General features: G+C 42.3%; 1 protein-coding gene across 1 annotated transcript in view; it reads right to left on the reverse strand.

Moving 5' to 3' along the window:
* Positions 1 to 19,754, reverse strand: part of STYK1 (serine/threonine/tyrosine kinase 1) — a 56,801-nt gene extending 37,047 nt beyond the window's left edge. The window contains exon 1 of the mRNA XM_006076418.4: positions 19,393 to 19,754. The gene's annotated coding sequence lies outside the window, so the exon portion shown is untranslated. The remainder of the gene's footprint in view (positions 1 to 19,392) is intronic.
* Positions 19,755 to 20,418: the final 664 nt, after the last annotated feature.

Genomic DNA, 20,418 nt, shown 5'->3' on the forward strand with positions numbered 1-20,418 from the left:
TAAATTACTTCATGGTTTTAAATTTAAATATCATATACTCAAAATAAAAGTAAATAAACAGATTTCAGATTTCCTTTTCTAGACTCTAACCCCCCAAATTTAAAACCAGTGAGGTCAAAGAAACTTTGTTAAAGTTTCAAAGCCCAAGATGATGCATCAGTTAAGTCAGAATCAAGTCTTGGGAATGGGACCCGAGTCCTGGGATCTGTTAAAGCTCCAAAAGTTAATTCCAACATGGAGCCAATTCCGGGAACTTTGCCTTAAACCCTCATCACCTTCCTTTCTTATTTCAGTTCAGTTCAGTTCAGTTCAGTCACTCAGTCATGTCCAACTCTTTGCGACCCCATGAATCGTAGCACGCCAGGCCTCCCTGTCAATCACCAACTCCCAGAGTTCACTCAGACTCACGTCCATCAAGTCGGTAATGCCATCCAGCCAATCCCTCCCAGCATCAGAGACTTTTCCAATGAGTCAACTCTTCACATGAGGTGGCCAAATTATTGGAGTTTCAGCTTCAGCATCAGTCCTTCCAAAGAACACCCAGGACTGATCTCTTTTAGAATGGACTGATTGGATCTCCTTGCAGTACAAGGGACTCTCCAGAGTCTTCTCCAGCACCACAATTCAAAAGCATCAATTCTTCAGCGCTCAGCTTTTTTCACAGTACAACTCTCACATCCATACATGACCACAGGAAAAACCATAGCCTTGACTAGACGGACCTTTTCTGGCAAAGTAATGTCTCTGCTTTTCAATATGCTATCTAGGTTGGTCATAAATTTTCTTCCAAGGAATAAGCGTCTTTTAATTTCTTGGCTGCAATCACCATCTGCAGTGATTTTGGAGCCCCCAAAAAATAAAGTCTGACACTGTTTCCACTGTTTCTCCATCTATTTCCCATGAAGTGATGGGACCAGGTGCCATGATCTTCGTTCTCTGAATGTTGAGCTTTAAGCCAACTTTTTCACTCTCCTCTTTCACTTTCATCAAGAGGCTTTTTAGTTCCTCTTCACTTTCTGCCATAAGCGTGGTGTCATCTGCATATCTGAGGTTATTGGTATTTCTCCCGGCACTCTTGATTCCAGCTTGTGCTTCTTCCAGTCCAGTGTTTCTCATGATGTACTCTGCATAGAAGTTAAATAAGCAGAGTGACAATATACAGCCTTGACATACTCCTTTTCCTATTTGGAACCAGTCTGTTGTTCCATGTCCAGTTCTAACTGTTGCTTCCTGACCTGCATATAGGTTTCTCAGGAGGCAGGTCAGATGGTCTGGTATTCCCATCTCTTTCAGAATTTTCCACAGTTTATTGTGATCCACACAGTCAAAGGCTTTGGCATAGTCAATAAAGCAGAAATAGATGCTTTTCTGGAACTCTCTTGCTTTTTCCATGATCCAGTGGATGTTGGCAATTTGATCTCTGGTTTCTCTGCCTTTTCTAAAACCAGCTTGAACATCTGGAATTTCACAGTTCACATACTGCTAAAGCCTGGCTTGGAGAATTTTGAGCATTACTTTACTAGCATGTGAGATGAGTGCAATTGTGCAGTAGTTTGAGCATTCTTTCGAATTGCCTTTCTTTGGGATTGGAATGAAAACTGACCTTTTCCAGTCCTGTGGCCACTTCTGAGTTTTCCAAATTTGCTGGCATATTGAGTGCAGCACTTTCACAGCATCATCTTTCAGGATTTGAAATAGCTCAACTGGAATTCCATCACCTCCATTAGCTTTGTTCATAGTGATGCTTTCTAAGGCCCACTTCACTTCGCATTCCAGGATGTCTGGCTCTAGATGAGTGATCACACCATCATGATGATCTGGGTCATGAAGACCTTTTTTGTACAATTCTTCTGTGTATTCTTGCCACCTCTTCTTAATATCTTCTGCTTCTGTTAGGTCCATACCATTTCTGTCCTTTATCGAGCCCATCTTTGCATGAAATATTCCCTTGGTATCTCAAATGTTCTTGAAGAGATCTCTAGTCTTTCCCATTCTGTTGTTTCCTCTATTTCTTTGCATTGATTATTTAATAATAATAATCAAAAACCTTTCTTATTTAATACAGAGGAAATCCACCAGGCTCTAATTTAATAACAAAGTTCTAGATTGGCTGCTATGTTTATTGTCCTCTCTCTCTCTCTCTCTTGCTCTCTCTCTCTCTCTGGCCAAATTCTACCACTTCCCTGTGTTTTAATTCCTAATCTATAACATCATGGATTATCATTATCCTTGTACTATCTAATCAGAGACATTCTGATAAATGAGATAAAACATGTGAAAGGACTTTTAAAGTTTTAGAATAAAACGATTTTAGAAACCCAAGGTAGAATTATTCCGCTCCAAACACACACACACACAATATACATATACACACATACACACATACACAGACATATACACATACATACACATATATACACACACACATATACATACTCATATATACACACACATACATATTCATACTCATATATACACACATGTACACACGCATACATACACATACACATATATACACACATACACACATGCCCACTGCCATCTCTTTTGAAGAATCCTGGCTTCCCACAGGTAAAGCTTTTCTATAGTAAGACCTGGGGATCTGTTAAGCCTTGTCTATATATTCCAGAGGGCTTCAAGACAACTCTGCTCACTGCCCCATCATTTACTAGTCATACTTTTTCTCCTTTCATATATCACTGGGGCTTCTCAGATGGCATGGTGGTGGAAATTTTGCCTGGGGCAATGCAGGGGCCGTAAGAGACCATGGTTCGATCCCTAGGTCAGGAAGACCCCCTGGCACAGGAAACTCACTCCAGTATTTTGCCTGGAGGAGTCCATGGACAGAAGGGCCTGGTGGGCTACAGTCCTTGTAGTCGCAGAGTTGGACACAACCAAGCAGGCACTCGTGCATCTTTCCCTCAAAATGGCTATGTAAACCAGGCCTTCTACTAGAATCTCTATTTGCTGTAAGTAGATTGAGATCCATTGGAAAATCAAGAAATTTAAGCGTACCTTCACAAATATGCAGAAAGCAGTTTAAAGCAAAGTGATGCAAATATTTCCTGAAACACCTGCTACCCTCCTGGGTTGTTGATGTGTCCTGGGAATAAAAATGTGGCAGTGACATGAACTTTACTTGATCTTATTTTGCTTGATCTTGCTTTTTGAAATGAAAAAGCAAAAGATGGGACTTCTCTGGTGGTCCAGTGGCTAAGACTCCAAGCTCCGAATGTAGGGGGCCCAGGTTTGAGCCCACATGCCACAACTAAAAATCCTGCATGCCTCGACTATAACCTGATGCAGGCAAATAAATATATAAAAATAAATATTTTTAAAAAGAGCAAAAAAGATTAAAACAAAGACAGGACAAGAGAATAAAAATCGTGAGGTTTGTGTCTACACTCAAGAGGAAAACCCTCAGAATTTTTGCCTAACATTTATTTAATTGAACAACAAAAATACATTAAGTACTGTTCACCATCCCTTGCTCTGGTTTCCTCCATTTGAGCTTCCCAGGCGGCACTGTGGTAAAGAATCTGCCTGCAATGTGGGACGGAGAAGGCAATGGCACCCCACACCAGTACTCTTGCCTGGAAAATCCCACGGACGGAGGAGCCTGATGAGCTGCAGTCCATGGGGTCGCTAAGAGTCGGACATGACTGAGCGACTTCACTTTCACTTTTCACTTTCATGCATTGAAGGAGGAAATGGCAATCCACTCCAATGTTCTTGCCTGGAGAATCCCAGGGACAGTGGGGCCTGGTGGGCTGCCGTCTATGGGGTCGCACAGAGTCGGACACGACTGAAGTGACTTAGCAGCAGCAGCAATGTGGGAGACCTGGGTTCGATCCCTGGGTCAGGAAGATCCCCTGGAGGAGGAAATGGCAATCCACTCCAGTAGTCTTGCTTGGAAAATTCCACAGACAGAGGAATTTTGTAGCGGGCTACAGTCCATGGGGTAGCAAAGAGTCAGACATGACTGAGCACGCAACTTATTTTTGGACCTTTTTCCAGAACCCAGGTAAGGGAATTCAGTTTAGGCATTCCACATTATCTCCCTCCTTTCCTGATAAGCCCAGACTCTTTCCCTGACTGAGCATGGAGCGGAGTTCAGACAATAAACCAAGTGAAGCAATCCACTTTGGACTCCACCCTTAACTGATACAAATCAGCACAGCTTTCTTGACACTGGTTTCTGCTTCCCACCACTGCCTGGTACATTTTATGGCATATAGTTAAAACGACAAACACTTACACATTGCTCACCACCTGTCAGGCACCATTCTAAACACTCTACATATAGATGAAGGAACTGTGTTACAGAGAAGTTAAGTAACTTGCTCTAGATCACACAGCTAGTAAGTAGGGATTTGGAACTTCAGCCCAGGTTGTGTGGTTTTAGAATCAGCACTTTTACATTACACTGTATGCTGCTCCCCTAACAGATTCTCAAAAATAATTTTTTATGTACCATAGCTTTCTTATCCATTCATCTGCTGATGGACATCTAGGTTGCTTCCATGTCCTGGCTATTATAAACAGTATTACTCAGCCATTAAAAAAAATACATTTGAATCAGTTCTAATAAGGTGGATGAAACTGGAGCCTATTATACAGAGTGAAGTAAGCCAGAAAGAAAAACACCAATACAGTATACTAATGCATATATATGGAATTTAGAAAGATGGTAACAATAACCCTGTGTACGAGACAGCAAAAGAGACACTGATGTATAGAACAGTCTTATGGACTCTGTGGGAGAGGGAGAGGGTGGGAAGATTTGGGAGAATGGTATTGAAACATGTAAAATATCATGTATGAAACGAGTTGCCAGTCCAGGTTCAATGCATGATACTGGATGCTTGGGGCTGGTGCACTGGGACGACCCAGAGGGATGGAATGGGGAGGGAGGAGGGAGGAGGGTTCAGGGTGGGGAACACATGTATACCTGTGGCGGATTCATTTTGATATTTGGCAAAACTAATACAATTATGTAAAGTTTAAAAATAAAATAAAATTTAAAAAAATAATAATAATTTTTTTAAAAAAATTAAAATTGCCTTTAATATTGCTTTTGTGGGTTTTTTTGGGAAATAAAGTTTACAAAGCATAAAATGCACCCTTTTAATGTGTACAATTTAGTGGTTTTTTCATATATTCACAAAGTTGTACAACCATCACTGCTATCTAGTTTTAGACTATTTTCATCACATCCTTAAAAAAAAAAAACCCTGTCCTAGGGGCTTCCCTGGTGGCACAGTGGTAAAGAATCTGCCTGCCAATGCAGGAGACACCAGTTTGATTCCTGGTCCAGGAAGATCCCACGTGCCGAGGAACAGCGAAGCCCACGCACTACAACTCTTGAGCCTGTGCTGTAGAGCCTGCGAGCCACAACTGCTGAGCCCACGCACTCTAACTACTGAAGCTGGAGCACCCTAGAGCCGGTGCTCCACAAGGGGAGTCACTGCAGTTAGAAGCCCGTGCACTGCCATGAAGAGTAGCCCCCCGATTGCCACAACTAGAGAAAAGCCCATGTGGCAATGAAGACCCACTGCAGCCAAAATAAATAAATAAATAGATAAAAACCTGTACCAAGAGCAGCCACTTCCCAGTGCCCACCTCCCCACCACAAGCTCCTGAGCAATCACTAATCTATCTCTCATCTTTATGGATTTGCCTATTTTGGATATCTCATATAAATTGAATCATATAATCTGTGATCTTCTGGGTTTGGCTTTAGCAAGTTTCCAAGTTTCATCCATTGTATTAATGAGGGTTCTCTGGAGAAACAACCAATAGGAGATATATATATATATATATATATATATATATATATATATATATATATATGAGGAAATTTATCCTATATATAATAGGATATATATGTGTGTATATATATATATATATAAATTTATTATAGGAATTGGCTTGCAAGGCTATGGAGGCTGAGAAGCCCCACAGTCTGCCATCTGCAAGTTGGAAAATCAGGAAATCTGGGACTATAATTCAACCTGAGGCTGGAGGCCTGAATACAGGGATCCCAGGGTCTGAAGTCCAGATTCTCCTTATGCCTATAGTGCATGGCCTTAATCACTGCAGCTTTGTAGTACGTTTTAAAATAATTAATTCTGGGGACTTCCCTGGAGGTTCAGTGGTTAGGACTCAGTGCTTTCACTGCCAAGGGCTGAGGTTCAATCCCTGGTCAGGGAACTAAGATCCTGCAAGTTTTTATATACCTTACCTGCAGAAATCACTGCTCCCCAGACACCCAAAATTTATTTAGTTAATGTTGAAATAAAAATCGCAAAGGTGCAGCACCTAATATCACTGTGAAACCACACAACTCAGAGTCCTATCCCAGGGTTCAGTGAACTTTGTCTGAAGGATTTATCTCACACACTATCTGAATTTATATAAACCCACAACCTGTGGCCTGCTGATACTATCAAAGCTTTACTGCTCTTCTGTTTGTAGATAATCTAAGCTCATACCTTTAAATCAGCTTGCCTCTATTTCCCAGCCCATGTTAAGTCAGTCAATTAAAAATAATTTTAATAGCAACCCAAAGGGGTGGGAGGGGGTTCAAGAATGAGAGGATATATGTATACTTATGGCTGATTCATGTTGTTGTACGGCAGAAACCAACAAAACATTGTAAAGCAATGATTCTCCAATTAAAAAGATTTTTTTAAAAAAAGAAAAAAATAGCAGCCCAAGATGAGATCTAGAAAGATCAAGGTAGTGGTGGTGAAGAGGAGGTGCTTTACAGATAATGATAAAATCACATTTCATTTATCTGCATTTTTTTCCAATCCTGAAAACTTGGAGTGTTCTTCAAAGTTATCTTCACTCTTAGGAAAGAAAGCCACTTCAGGACAACCCATGACCATTTTAACAACTTCACAGTGCATGTGGAAAATAAGGTCTAAGTGCAAAGGTGACTCATCTAGGGTCAGAAAATAAATCAGAGATCTGATATCGGATGTCGGACTTTCTGATCATGAATCCATTATTACTCTTAATGAACAAGGGTGAGGACAAGAAAAACAGGGTGAGACTTTGAGGTCATTTAGTGATAAGGGAACTATTTGGGCCTCAAGAAGGAATATAGGTTTATGTACGGCTGATTCATCTTGCTATGCAGTAGAAACTAACACAAAACTGTGAAGCAATTCTACTGCAATAAAAATTAATTAATAAAAATAAAAGAAGGGATGCAAACATGCCAAGTTCAACTCTCAGTGTCAAAAAATCATTCTCTTCCCACACTGTAATTGAAGAAACCAGCACTGTGTCTCCTGGGCCACTTCAGACACACCTCCCTGCTAAAGAAACTCTAAAAAGAGCAACCCTGCCTTCCATTTCTTATTCCATTTCTTATTCTTATGAGATGCAACATGAATTCCACAAATGAATTCTAAACATGTACAATCAGAAGAGCCTTTTGAAAGCAATTAAACAAACCTAGCCTCCGTAACACCCACTCCAGTGTTCTTGCCTGGAGAATCCCAGGGACAGAGGAGCCTTGTGGGAGGCTGTCTATGGGGTCACACAGAGTCGGACACGACTGAAGCGACTTAGCAGCAGCAGTAGCAGCAGCAGCCTCCGTAACTAGCTGATGAGGAAACAGGCACAGGGTTCAGGTTTTTTCCAATAACTAATTAGCACTCGAGCTAAGACTAGCCTTGTGTGCCTTGAATGTCCATCTGGTCCTCTTTCATTATAATTTTCCACCCTTCAAAAGGCTGACTGGGTATTGGTTCTCTTTTTATCCAGTTTTGTACGGATGAGGATAAGGAAGATGAGCATAGTTGTTAGAATTCATAATGTGCCTACAGTTTCATAGTTTCTTCTGCCTGTCATGCCTTTGGGTTGTATACGTGTCTGAATTAACCTCAGAAAATCTACTGCATACATTTCTGAGGTTGAAGAGACTTTACATTCCAGTTGTATTTTCATTGCTGGCACTGCAGGGCTTTATGAATGTTCCAGTGAATATTCTGCTTATTTATTCCTCCACCAAAACTCATTTTGATTCATACTAAGAGGTCAGCCCCAAAGAACACTAAAGGGGTCAGGGACTGGGACCCATGGGGAAAGACTACGGAGGTAGCAGAGCAGCTTCAAACCAGACTGGTTGGATCTGTGGTGTTTGCTTATAAATCTGATGGAAAGCAAGGCAGTCAAGACAGATTTTCAGCATTCCCTTAGCTCCCCGCCCCCTTCCTTGAACCACAAGCCTAGCCTGTCACTTCTACTCAGATAAACAAGCCCTTCCCCACTGCTGTAGCCTTTAACTAGTCTGAGGCAGCACTGACTTTGGGCTCTGGCTGGTGGCGCATCACACAGCACTTAAGCAAGGGGCACTGGACACTTGCTCTGTCTGGGCTAAGTCGACCCCATCCAACTTAAAAGCGACTTTGGAGAAGCTGATCCTAAGGACACAAACTCGGGGTAGTTTGGTCTACAATGGGTCTTGAAATCTGATTACTATCAGAAAAAAAAAAAAAAAAGAAATTGCTTAGGGTCATCTTCTCTAAACTCCAAATTATCATCTTTGGCAAATATTTTTCATCATTCAGGTGACAGCATAATATGAATATAACATCTATGGTGTCTCCCAGAGTTGTTCAACACAACAGCCCATGTGTACCTAACAAGACAGGTCATTTGGTTAAATCATTCAAAACTAATGCTCTGGTGAAACCTAATAATTTTGAAGTTTTCTCCAGGAAGCTAACAAACTTCAAATATGAGTATTATATATGTATTATTGAGATTTTTCCTATGCCCACAGTGTATGTGGTTCAGTGTAAAGAATCCACCTAACCAAGCAGGAGACACGGATTCGATCCCTGGGTCAGGAAGATTCCCTGCAGAAGGAAATGGCAATTTGCTCCAGTATTCATACCAGATCCCATGGACAGAGGAGCTCGGCGGGCTATAGTCCATGGGATCTCAGAGTTGGATACAAATGAGCAACTAAACAACAACAATGGACCTTTGAAGCACTTTTCTTCCTTAAACTTTAGCATCCCCTGCAATTTCTTAGTAGAATTCTAACATAACCCAGAATTACATACATACAATAATTTTAATTTAGATCAATGTTCTGAGAACAGCACTGTATTTCTACTTATTTTGTTAACTGACAAAATACATGTTATGCATATACACACTGTTATGTGTGTGAAAATAGGGTAGTTTACTATGACTGAAGGTGTAAGATGTTAACAGCTGTATAAGAAAAAACTTAAAGCAGGATTTCTTCTCATTTATCATTCTTACCAGTAATTTAGTCCATAAAAGTATAAAACTGTGGGTATAAAACATTCAATCACTGTTTTCAAGTTGCTATGATCACTCAGTTGCTAAGAATTGGCTTTATTGAGGGATTTCCGTAGCAATTTTGTGGCTAAGATCACACAGTGTACGTGGGGACGGGTTTGATCCCTGGCTGGGGACTGAAGATCCCACATGTTACATGGTATAGCCAAAAAAACACCAAACAAACCAGGAACTGGTTTTATTGAGGTGGTGAGGCCCGGAGGGTGGAGTAAAAGAACCTGAACTCACCTCCTATCACTGGGACACCAAAATTACAACTATTTACAGAGCAACTATAGATAAAATCACCTGAGGAAGAGCAGGAAAGGTTTTTGACAACTAAACCTATAAGAAGGACGATGAGTAGGAGAAGCAGAGTAGGAGAAGTCAAGACCCACGCCTGCAGCTGGGTACCCCACAAACCGGAGGATAGGAACTATTACAGAAGTTCTTGCCAAGTAGTGGGGTTCCGATTCCCATACTAGGCTCCCAAGCGTAGGGTTCCTGAACCACTGGAAAGATGAGTACCCAGAATATCTGGCTTTGAAGGTCAGTAGGGCTTCCCTGGTAGCTCAGCTGGTAAAGAATAGGCCTGCAAGGCAGGAGACCCCGGTTTGATTTCTGGGTTGGGAAGATCCACTGCAGAATGGATAGGCTACCTACCCACTCCAGTATTCTTGGGCTTCCCTGGTGTCTCAGCTGGTAAAGAATCTGCCTGTAATGTGGGAGACCTGGGTTCAGTCCCTGGGTTGGGAAGATCCCCTGGAGAAGGGAAAGGCTACCCATTCCATATTCTGGCCTGGAGAATTCCATGGACTGTATAGTCCACGGGGTCGCAAAGAGTAGGACACGACTGAGCAACTTTTACTTCACTTTCACGGCTTCCCTGGTGTCTCAGATGGTAAAGAATCAGCCTGCAATGCAGAAGACCCAGGTTCAATTCCTGGGTTATGAAGATCCCCTGGAGAAGAGAAGGGCTACCCACTGCAATATTCTTGCCTGTAGAATTCCATGGACAGAGGAACTTGGCTGGCTACAGTCCATGGGGTCAGAAAGAGCTGGACATGACTAAGTGACTAACACACAAATGCTGTGTTAGTTTATATAAATAAACACAGAGAATTAGACAAAATGAGGTTACAGAGGAATACACTCCAAATAAAGAAACAAAATAAAACACCAGAAAAAGAACAAAACTAAATGGAGATAAGCAACATATACCCAACAGTTTAGGGTAATGATCATCAACAATAATAGGAGAACTTTAACACCCTGCTTACATCAATGGACAGATCATCTAGGCAGAGAATCAATAAGGAGGGAGTGTGCAAAAAAGGAAACCCTTCTACATGGTTGATGGGAATGTAAACTAGTACAAATACTATGGAGAATAGTATGAAGTTTCCTCAAAAAATAAAAATAGAATTACCATATGATCTAGCAATTCCCCTCCAGGGTATTTTTCTGAAGAAAAAAATACTAATTCAAAAAGATATACACATCCCATATTAATTACAATATTGTTCATAGTAGCCAAGGTATGGAAATAGCCTAAGTGTCCATAAATAGTGTATGGAAGTGAAAGTGAAAGTTATTCAGTCGTGTCTGGCCCTTTGTGACCCCATGGACTATACAGTTCATGGATTTTTCCAGGCCAGAGTACTGGAGTGGGTAGCTTTTCGTTTCTCCAGGGGATCTTCCCAATCCAGGGATTGAACCCAGGTCTCCCGCATTGCAGGTGGATTCTTTACCAGCTGAGCTACAAGGAAAGCCCAAGAATACTTGAGTGGGTAGCCTATCCCTTCTCCAGTGGATCTTCTCAATCCAGGAATCAAACTGGGGTCTCTTGCATTGCAGGCGGATTCTTTACCAACTGAGCTATCAGTGAAGGCCTAAATAGGTGGACAGATAAAGAATATGTGAGATAGATACACAGACAGATATAGAGAATGGAATATTACTCTGTCATGAAAAGAATGGAATCTTACCATTTATGACAACACTAATGGATATAGAAGGTATGGTAAGTGAAATAAATCATACGGAGAAGGATATGATTTCACTTATATGTGAAATCTGAAAAAGAAAGCAAATGACTAAACCTAGCAAAACAGAAATAGACTCACAGATACAGACAAAAACAGGTAGTGGCCAAAGGGGAAGAGGGGTGAGGTGATGGGTGAAATAGGTGAGACTTCCAGTTATAAAATAAACGAGTCATGTGGATGAAATATATAACATGGGGAATATAGTCAATAATAGTGTAATAACCGTGTATGATAACTAGACTTATTGTATTGATCCTTTTGAAATGCATAGAATAGAATTATCAAATTACTATTTTGTCCACCTGGAACTAACATATGTTGTAGGTCAATTATACTTTAATTAAAAAGAAAAAGAATTAGCTATGTTGGCAACTGGCTACCTCAATACCAAAAAAGGTTATTATTATCAATTAGAAAACAAATTAAGTGCAGATTAGGTGTGGCAGCCGAGAAGGCAATGGCACCCCACTCCAGTATGCGTGCCTGGAAAATCCCATGGACGGAGGAGCCTGGTAGGCTGCAGTCCATGGGGCCACAAAGAGTCAGACACGACTGAGCAACTTCACTTTCACTTTTCACTTTCATGCACTGAAGAAGGAAATGGCAACCCACTCCAGTGTTTTTGCCTGGAGAATCCCAGGGACCGGTGAGCCTGGTGGGCTCCGTCTATGGGGTCGCACAGAGTCGGACACGACTGAAGCGACTTAGCAGGAGCAGCAGGTGTGGAAGGGGCAAACCTAATGCTTAAAATCTGAGATAGAACTTAGATTGATGAGGGTCAAATAAACCATTAGCATCAAGAAAACCCTTGTTCCCTGGAATCTCACTTTTTAGAAGTGACTTTCACAGCATGGTATAGCTGGAGTATACATTGTCCAGTTCACCTGGAGTTGTAGGCAGGGGAAAGTTGTGGAGAAGGCTCCCTGAGCTTAGGAGTGTAAGAGTAACTTTAGGAAATTGAGCTGAAGTCAAGGCATGGATAGGAACCCCTTCACTTTACCCCCACTTCCTTTTCCTTATCCAGAGCTGACAGTCTCTGCAGCTAAATTCTAACCTATTCTCCTCATGATCATTCTGGTTAGGAAACTCAGAGAATTTACAAGAAATTCAAAAATAAAAGACTCATTTTTTTTTATCAAAGAATCTCCCAAGATTTGCCAGTCTATCTCAACTCTTCGTTTTCTAAGACAGAAAGATAATAATAACAATAAAACAATAAAGTACATTGACGTAAGTACCTTGTTCTTTGCTAACAAAAAGAGTGCCAGTGCTTAAAACAGATTTCAGGTCCTTGGACTTCTTCCATTCTACACAAGACTCTTTCCACACTACACAGGTATCTGTGTGTAATATCTCCTTTTCCTTTGTGTACACTTATTCCCTTCTACTTTTATTTTCCACAGATGATAGGCTAATATAAAGACTGAATACCTCACCTACTTATTCAGTACTTAATCAGTTTGCCTACAGTCATCAGTTTCTTTCCAACCAGACAGTAATTTCCCTGATGGCATACTCAGCTTCTTTATGCCCTTTTATTGCATACATGCATGCATTCTAAGTCGCTTCAGTCGTGTCTGACTCTTTTCGACCCTATGGACTGTAGCCTGCCAGGCTTTTCTGTCCATGGGGATTCTCCAGGCAAGAATACTGGAGGGGGTTGCCATGCCCTCTTGACCCAGGGATCAGACCCACATCTCCTGTGGCTCCTGCATTGCAGGCAGATTCTTTACCACTGAGCCACCAGAGAAGCCCATGCCCGTTTATTAGCCCAGCCCAGAAGCAGACATAGAGCAGTAGCCTGGTGGGGAGCTAGGAGAGAAGCATGAAAGTCTTCATGAGAACAAGAATTTGGGGACTTTGGCTATTTTCCTCCTAGCTGTATCCCTAACACTTGGAAACAGGGCTTTTTCCAGGTGAATTTCAGTGTGGGTGTGTTACACATTACAGTAGCTTAATGCCTTTATCACCACAAATACCAATAGCTGTCAATAACTAGGGGGAAGAAAACTTGGTCTCAAATGTGTTAACAGCTCAGATGAGGAGAGGATTCATAACAGGAATCCACAAACACAGAAATAAAAGGGTAAGAAAGGAGACAAAATGGGAATGAGGTTGAGAGACTGATGAAAAGGACCAACGAATTAAGAAAAATAGGAACTTCCCTGGTGGTCCAATGGTTAAGAATCCACCTTCCAATGCACAGGGTGTGTGTTCAATCCCTGGTCAGGGAACTAAGCTCCCACATGCCTTGAGGCCAAAAAGTCAAAACATAAAGCAGAAGCAATATTATAACAAATTCAAAAAAGACTTAAACATATGGTCCACATTTTAAAAAATCTTAAAAAAAAAAAAAAAAAAAGGAAAGACAAAGATGGCATCAAGATGGTGGAATAGGAGGAGGTGGAGAGCACCTCCCCCCATGAACACGTCTAAAATTCATCTACATATGGAACAATTCTCACTGAAAACTAGAGACTGACAGAAACCAAGTTCCTGCACAACCAAGGCTGTAAGAAAGATGAACACTTAATCCAGTAAGAAGAGAAGAAAAGTGATCAGGTCAGGACTTGGGAGGAAAAGGAAGATCACACGGGTGGAGAGCCATGCTGGGGAGTGGGCAGTTCAAGCCACATATTGGGCACCCCAGTCCTGGGGTCCTCTGTGGGGGAGATGGGTCCGCTTGGCAGGTGGGAAGACCACCAGGACTAACAGGAGAGCTGTGGGGAACTTGGACTTACTCATGAGGAGCGCACATGTACTGGCCTGCCCCCACAGGTGGAGTGGAGGTGCTGTGGCCCCAGTTTTCCCGAGACAGCCTGGGCACACGCCCCAGCTGACGCAGGGGGAACGAGCCAGCCCCCATTTACCCTGGGTCATAGCGTGACACTGGATCTGGGTGGCCATGACCAGGAAGAAAACTCAGCTGTGGGAAACGCAGGGGTGACCTGGGTGGGGCAGAGCCTGGGTGGGGCAGCAGGAGCCATTGTCAGAGCTTATTCAACAGTACCTCAGAAGCAGCCCAGATCTTTGAGGTGGCCGACCCACCAGAGCTCCTGCCTGCCTGCCAAGCCATTTCAGTCATGTCCGACGCTTCGTGATCCCAGGGACTGAGTCCGCCAGGTTCCTCTGTCCATGGAATTCTCCAGGCAAGAATACTGGAGTGGGTTGCTATGCCCTTCTCCAGTGGATCTTTCCAACTTAAGGATGGAGCCTGAGGCTCCTGCACTGCAGGCGGATTCTTTATCACTGAGCCACCAGGGAAGCCCCCACCCCAGCTCACTCCCCAGTAAATACCTCAGATCCCTGTGAGCCCTGCCTGCCCTGAGGTGATGCTCCACAACAGGGATGGACAGTGATCAGCCATGAGGGACAAAGGCACTTGAACCCAAAGCTACATCTGAGCAGAGTGAGAGAAACGACCTCAGGCATTGACACAGGCAGCCCATCAGAGACAATTCAAATCTCTGTCTGTGACTGGAATGAGTGGACAGACCCCATGGACCCCCTTGCTTCAACACTACTCCCTGTAGGACAAGGATCCCAGAAAAAAGAGAGGGGAAAACACACTTAGAGGAAACAGAGGGGTTTCCCTAGTGGCTCAGCGATAAAGAATCCACCTACCAATGCAGGAGACACAGGTTCAATCCCTGGTCCAGGAAGATCCCACAGGTTGTGGAGCAATTAAGCCCGTGTGCTACCTCTAAGGAGCCTGTGATTAGAACCCAGGAGCCCCAGTGACTGAGCTCCCATGCCGCAACTACTGAAGCCCATGCTCCCTAGAGCCCTTGCTGTGTAATGAGAGAAGCACCTCAATGAGAAGCCCAAGCACCACAACAAAGACTAGCCCTGCTCGCTGCAACCAGAGAAAAGCCAGTGGCAACAGAGAGACAGCACAGCCAAAATACATAAATAAATAACCTTTAAAAAATAAAAACAAGGAAACCAAGCCAGCTTGGCCCAGCCCTCAGGAATTCTGCTTCAGCAGCTTGGAATTAGCCCTTATCCACAATAGAGCAGTCATGGCCACTGGGAAGAGGGGATGTTCCTGCTCACACCAGCTTGAGCTCTTGCCCCTACATGTCCAGCCTGACCTCCTATTAAGATGGCAGCTTCCAGCACTGCTGCTAAGTCACTTCAGTCGTGTCCGACTCTGTGTGACCCCATGGACGGCAGCCCACCAGGCTCCCCCGTCCCTGGGATTCTCCAGGCAAGAACCCTGGAGTGGGTTGCCATTTCCTTCTCCAATGCATGCAAGTGAAAGTGAAGTCGCTCAGTCATGTCCGACTCTTAGCGACCCCATGGACTGCAGCCTACTTGGCCCCTCCATCCATGGGATTTTCCAAGCAAGAGTACTGGAGTGGGGTGCCATTGCCTTCTCCAGGCTTCCAGCACACCCTGAGGAAAGATGTGATTACATCCACATTAAATCCAGCTCTCCCACCAAAGGCACAGGGCACACACAGTCTACACAGAGATGCTCCCGCACAAGAACACCCCTTTAAGACTGCAAGAGGTAACTATTTCACCTGAATTTAGGTCAGAGAAAGTTAAACCAAAAAAAAAGGCAGAGGAACTGCTCTCAACTGAAACAGCAAGAAAAATATCCTGAAAAAATATAATAAAACAGAAATAAACAATTACCAGAGAAAGAATTCAAAGCATTGGTAATAATGCTATGCTAAGTCACTTCAGTCGTGTCCAACTCTGTGTGACCCCATAGACGGTAGCCCACCAGGTCCCCCGTCCCTGGGATTCTCCAGGCAAGAACACTGGAGTGGGTTGCCATTTCCTTCTCCAATGCATGAAAGTGAAAAGTGAAAGTGAAGTCACTCAGTCGTGTCTGACTCTTAGTGACACCATAGACTGCAGCCTACCAGGCTCCTCCATCCATGGGATTTTCCAGGCAAGAGTACTGGAGTGGGGTACCATAAGAGAATAAATGAACACAGTGAGAATTTTAACTAGAAAATATTTCTAAAAACTCTAAAAAATGGAGAATTCAATAACAAATAAAAAGCACACTAGAAAGAATAAATCGCAGATTAAGTGATACGGTAGAATGCATAAGTGACCTGTAAGATAGAGTAATGGAAATCACTTGATCATAAAAGCAAAATGAGAAGCAAATTTTAAAAAATAAAATCAACCTAAGAGATCTCTTGGATAAGATTAAGTGTACCAATATTTTCATTAAAGGGCTTCCAGAGAGAGAAGAGAGAGGTAAGGGGATCAAAACTCATTTATAATCATTTCAAAAAGTATAAAACACCAAGGAATAAACCTGTCTGAGGAGATGAAATATACTCCAAAAACTATAAGATGCTGATGAAGGAAACTGAAGATAACACAAACAGATGAAAAGCTATATGGTGTTCCTGAATCGGAAGAATCTATATTGTTAAAATTACCATACTAACCAAGGCAATTTACAGATTCAATGCAATCTCTGCCAAAATATCAATGGCATTTTTTATAGTTGTTGTTCGCCAAGTCATGTCCAACTCTTTGTGACCCCATGGACTGCAGCACACCAGGCCTCCTTGTCCCTCACCATCTCCTGGAGTTTGCCCAGGTTCATGTCCATTGATCAGTGATGCCATCAAACCATTTTTCATAGAAGTAGAACAAATAGTTAAGAAATTGTTATAGAAACACAAAAGAGCCCAAATAACCAATCTTGAGAAAGAAGAGACCTGGAGGAATCACTGTCCCTGACTTTAGACTAGACAACAAATCTATAGTAATCAAAATAGTATGGATTCGTTGACTCAGTGGACATGAACTTAGGCAAACTTTGGGAGATAGTGAGGGACAAGGAGGCCTGGCCTGCTGCAGTCCATGGGGGTCACAAAGAATCAGACATTGAATAACAACAACAACATAAAGTGACTGAATAACAATAACAACATAAAACAGTGAGATCAGAACATTTCCTTACACAAGAAGAAATTTAAAATGGTTTAAAGACCAAAATGTAAGACCTGAAATCATAAAATTTCTAAAAGAGAACCTAGGTAGAACACTCTTTGACACAAATTATAACGATATTCTCTTGGATCATTCTCCTAAGACAAAAGAAATAAAATCAAAAAAAGAAAAAGAAATAAAGAAATAAAAGCAAAAAGCCCAAATGGAATCTAATTGAACTTAGAGGCTTTTGCACAGCAAAGGAAGCACCAAAAAACAAAAAGACAACGTATGGAATGGAAGAAAATGTCTAAAAATGATACAACTAACAAAGGCTTAATATCCAAAATATACAAACAGTTCACACAATTCAATATTAAAAAATAACCCAATCAAAAAATGGTCAGAAGACTGAAATAGACATTTTCCCAAAGACGTACAGATTGCTAAGAGGCACATGAAAAGATGCCCAACAACACTAATCAGCAGGACAATGCAAATCAAAATCACTGTCACCTCACACCTGTCAGAATGGCTGTAAATAACACATGTTGGAAAGGATGTAGAAAAAAGGGAACTCTTGTACACTCTTGGTGGAAACAAAAATTGGTGTAGCTGCTATGGAAACAATATGGATGTTCCTCAAAAAACTAAACACAGAACGACCCTCTTGTTGTTTAGTCACTGAGTCGTGTCTGACTATCTTGTGACTCCATGGACTGCAGCCCACCAGGCTCCTCTGTCCATGGGATTTCCCAGACAAGAATATTGAAGTGGATTTCCATTTCTTTCTCCAGGGGATCTTCCCAATCCAGGGATCAAACCTACCTCTCCATTTGCAGGTGGATTCTTTACCACTGAGCGAACTGGCAAGCCCTAGACCCACCATAGTACCCAGCAATTCCACTCCTGGGTGTCTATCTGGAAACACAAAAGCACTAATTTGAAAAGATTCATGTGACCCAATGTTCAAGGCAACATTATGTACGATATACAAAGTATATTGCAATAGAAGCAACCCAAGTGGCAATCAACAGATAAGTGGATAAAAAAAGACATGGTATAAATAAATAAATAAATATATATATATCTGAGTAATTTTACTCAGCATTACTCAGCCATAAAAAATAATGAAATTCTGCCATTTGCAGCAACATAGATGAACCTAGAGAATATTATGCATAGTGAAATAAGTCAGACAAAGACAAATACTGTATTCACACTTACTTGTGGAATATAAAAAATAAAACGAATGTATATAGCAAAACAAAACAGACCCACAGATATGAAAACAAACTAGTAGTTACTAGTGGGGAAAGAGAAGGGAGAAAGGGCAAGACAGGAGTAGAGGATTAAGAGACACAAACTACTCAATATAAAATAGATAAGCATATTGTATGGCACAGGGAATTATAGCCATTATTTTGTAGTAACTTTTAATGGAGTGAATGAAACCTATAATAATACTATAAAAAATCAATCACTATGCTGCACGTCTGATACTAATATATTTTAAATCAACTACACTTCAATACAAAGAAAAAGAGAAAACAAGAAGAAAACCGAAATTCCAGTAAACAAAGAATAGCATATCACACTACAATTTTTAAGCGTGATTACAGATATTATCTCATTTAAATATCACAACAACTACAAGAGATAATTACCATTCTTAATTATGCTTAGCAGATGAGGAGCTGAGCTGAGCCCAAAGGCGGTTTGAACGACCTTACTGTCCTGTGACAAGTAATTCCTGTACTTGACTGTTTCTATCTCTCTTCTCACGATGGCCTCCTCTCCAGGAATACACAGAGACCCCTCATCCCTTCGCTTTCTGGCTGCCTCTCTCCTTGCCCAAATTGCTGAAAATTGCCAAAATTCTGTCTTAAAAAAAGACAGAAGCCCAAACTCGCAAGATGCCTGTTCGGAAGAAATACAGATTCATTCACCTGGTGATTGCTGTTTGTTCACATAAATACAGCCACCCACAGCCATCCCCCTTTCGGCCGCCTCCCTCTTTCTTCCTAAAACAGTGAAGTCCACCCCTGACTGCATCACTACCATCCTCCTCTCATCCTTCATACCCCCAAACCATTTCCAGTACCTTGTCCCTCCTCCGGTTCCTCCTCCGGTCACTCTGTATTTCAGATGAAACTGGCTCAGCCAGGGAAGGGGGAAAAAAAAAAAAAAAAAAAAAACTCGTTTTGCGTAGGGCAAGTTGTGCCGGCCTCAAGGAAATGCTTTTCAGTCCCTCCTTCCCACTCTGGGGCGTGGCCGCGGGCAAAGGATGGAGTTTGGGTGAGCTCCCCACAAAAGGAAAAGTCTGCGGGCACTGAGGTTTCCGGGCCTCACCACACCGGAACCAGAAGGAAACCTCTGCCGAAATTGTAAAAGCTGGACTTGTTGCTGATCAACTTATTCATTTCCTTCTCAAGCGATTGCTAGACAGACAGGTATAGGAGACCTCTGCCTGTCCAGGTGAAAATGCAGTCACGATGAGGCGCAACAGCGCCACCTTCTGTGCGACTCAATAACAGTTGCCTTCTTCGCTGCTCAAAATGGCCAGGATTTGACCTTGGGCTCCGGGACAATCGCAACCCCAAACCTTTACTGAGTGCCCCACTTAATACTGACCATGAGGCAATAGATAGGGAATAATTGAACATAAAAATCTCAGGAGTAAGTAATCAATCATTCACAAATGCTTTTAAAATAATCTATGTGCTGGGTTCTCCTCTAGGGATACAGTAATGAGCCACCTACTTTGGTTACTGGCCCACAAGGAATTTACAATCATAGAAGACCCTGAAGAAAACACTCAGCTGGGAGAACTCCAAACTTGATACTAGCACCGAATACACGTTCTACTCAAGAAATATAGGCCACATAGTGTATAGATCGAAGAAGGTGATGGCACCCCAGTCCAGTACTCTTGCCTGGAAAATCCCATGGGCAGAGCAGCCTGGTAGGCTGCAGTCCATGGGGTCGCTAAGAGTTGGACACGACTGAGCGACTTCACTTTCACTTTTCACTTTTATGCATTGGAGAAGGAAATGGCAACCTACTCCAGTGTTCTTGCCTGGAGAATCCCAGGGACGGGGGAGCCTGGTGGGCTGCCATCTTTGGGGTC

The sequence above is a fragment of the Bubalus bubalis genome, chromosome 4, assembly GCF_019923935.1.
Source record: "Bubalus bubalis isolate 160015118507 breed Murrah chromosome 4, NDDB_SH_1, whole genome shotgun sequence".
NCBI lineage: Eukaryota > Metazoa > Chordata > Mammalia > Artiodactyla > Bovidae > Bubalus > Bubalus bubalis.